We start from the raw sequence: 1,897 nt of genomic DNA on the forward strand, positions 1-1,897 counted from the left end.
AAACTCTTGAACGTGCCGTCCTTGGCCAGCTCTCCCGCTATCTCTCTCAGAATGACCTTCTTGATCCAAATCAGTCAGGTTTCAAGACTAGTCATTCAACTGAGACTGCTCTTCTCTGTATCACGGAGGCGCTCCGCACTGCTAAAGCTAACTCTCTCTCCTCTGCTCTCATCCTTCTAGACCTATCGGCTGCCTTCGATACTGTGAACCATCAGATCCTCCTCTCCACCCTCTCCGAGTTGGGCATCTCCGGCGCGGCCCACGCTTGGATTGCGTCCTACCTGACAGGTCGCTCCTACCAGGTGGCGTGGCGAGAATCCGTCTCCTCACCACGTGCTCTCACCACTGGTGTCCCCAGGGCTCTGTTCTAGGCCCTCTCCTATTCTCGCTATACACCAAGTCACTTGGCTCTGTCATAACCTCACATGGTCTCTCCTATCATTGCTATGCAGATGACACACAATTAATCTTCTCCTTTCCCCCTTCTGACGACCAGGTGGCGAATCGCATCTCTGCATGTCTGGCAGACATATCAGTGTGGATGACGGATCATCACCTCAAGCTGAACCTCGGCAAGACGGAGCTGCTCTTCCTCCCGGGGAAGGACTGCCCGTTCCATGATCTCGCCATCACGGTTGACAACTCCATTGTGTCCTCGTCCCAGAGCGCTAAGAACCTTGGCGTGATCCTGGACAACACCCTGTCGTTCTCAAATAACATCAAGGCGGTGGCCCGTTCCTGTAGGTTCATGCTCTACAACATCCGCAGAGTACGACCCTGCCTCACACAGGAAGCGGCGCAGGTCCTAATCCAGGCACTTGTCATCTCCCGTCTGGATTACTGCAACTCGCTGTTGGCTGGGCTCCCTGCCTGTGCCATTAAACCCTACAACTCATCCAGAACGCCGCAGCCCGTCTGGTGTTCAACCTTCCCAAGTTCTCTCACGTCACCCCGCTCCTCCGCTCTCTCCACTGGCTTCCAGTTGAAGCTCGCATCCGCTACAAGACCATGGTGCTTGCCTACGGAGCTGTGAGGGGAACGGCACCTCAGTACCTCCAGGCTCTGATCAGGCCCTACACCCAAACAAGGGCACTGCGTTCATCCACCTCTGGCCTGCTCGCCTCCCTACCACTGAGGAAGTACAGTTCCCGCTCAGCCCAGTCAAAACTGTTCGCTGCTCTGGCCCCCAATGGTGGAACAAACTCCCTCACGACGCCAGGACAGCGGAGTCAATCACCACCTTCCGGAGACACCTGAAACCCCACCTCTTTAAGGAATACCTAGGATAGGATAAAGTAATCCTTCTCACCCCCCTTAAAAGACCTAGATGCACTATTGTAAAGTGGCTGTTCCACTGGATGTCATAAGGTGAAAGCACCAATTTGTAAGTCGCTCTGGATAAGAGCGTCTGCTAAATGACTTAAATGTAAATGTAAATGTAGAAACATGGCAAACCTTTTCAAATATCTATTCGATAATATATCAACCGGGACAATTGGCTATCTGAGCAGCTAACCGATCGCTGCCGCTGTACATAGTCTATCGGTAAATAGCCCACCCATTTTTACCTACCTCATCCCCATACTGTTTTTATTTATTTTATTTTATGCTCTTTTGCACACCAATATCTCTACCTGTACATGACCATCTGATCATTTATCACTCCAGTGTTAATCTGCAAAATTGTAATTATTCGCCTACCTCCTCATGCCTTTTGCACACAATGTATATAGACTCTCCTTTTTTCTACTGTATTATTGACTTGTTAATTGTTTACTCCATGTGTAACTCTGTGTTGTCTGTTCACACTGCTATGCTTTATCTTGGCCAGGTCGCAGTTGCAAATGAGAACTTGTTCTCAACTACCCTACCTGGTTAAATAAAGATGAAATAAAAA

The sequence above is a fragment of the Oncorhynchus nerka genome, linkage group LG15 (genome assembly GCF_034236695.1).
Source record: "Oncorhynchus nerka isolate Pitt River linkage group LG15, Oner_Uvic_2.0, whole genome shotgun sequence".
NCBI lineage: Eukaryota > Metazoa > Chordata > Actinopteri > Salmoniformes > Salmonidae > Oncorhynchus > Oncorhynchus nerka.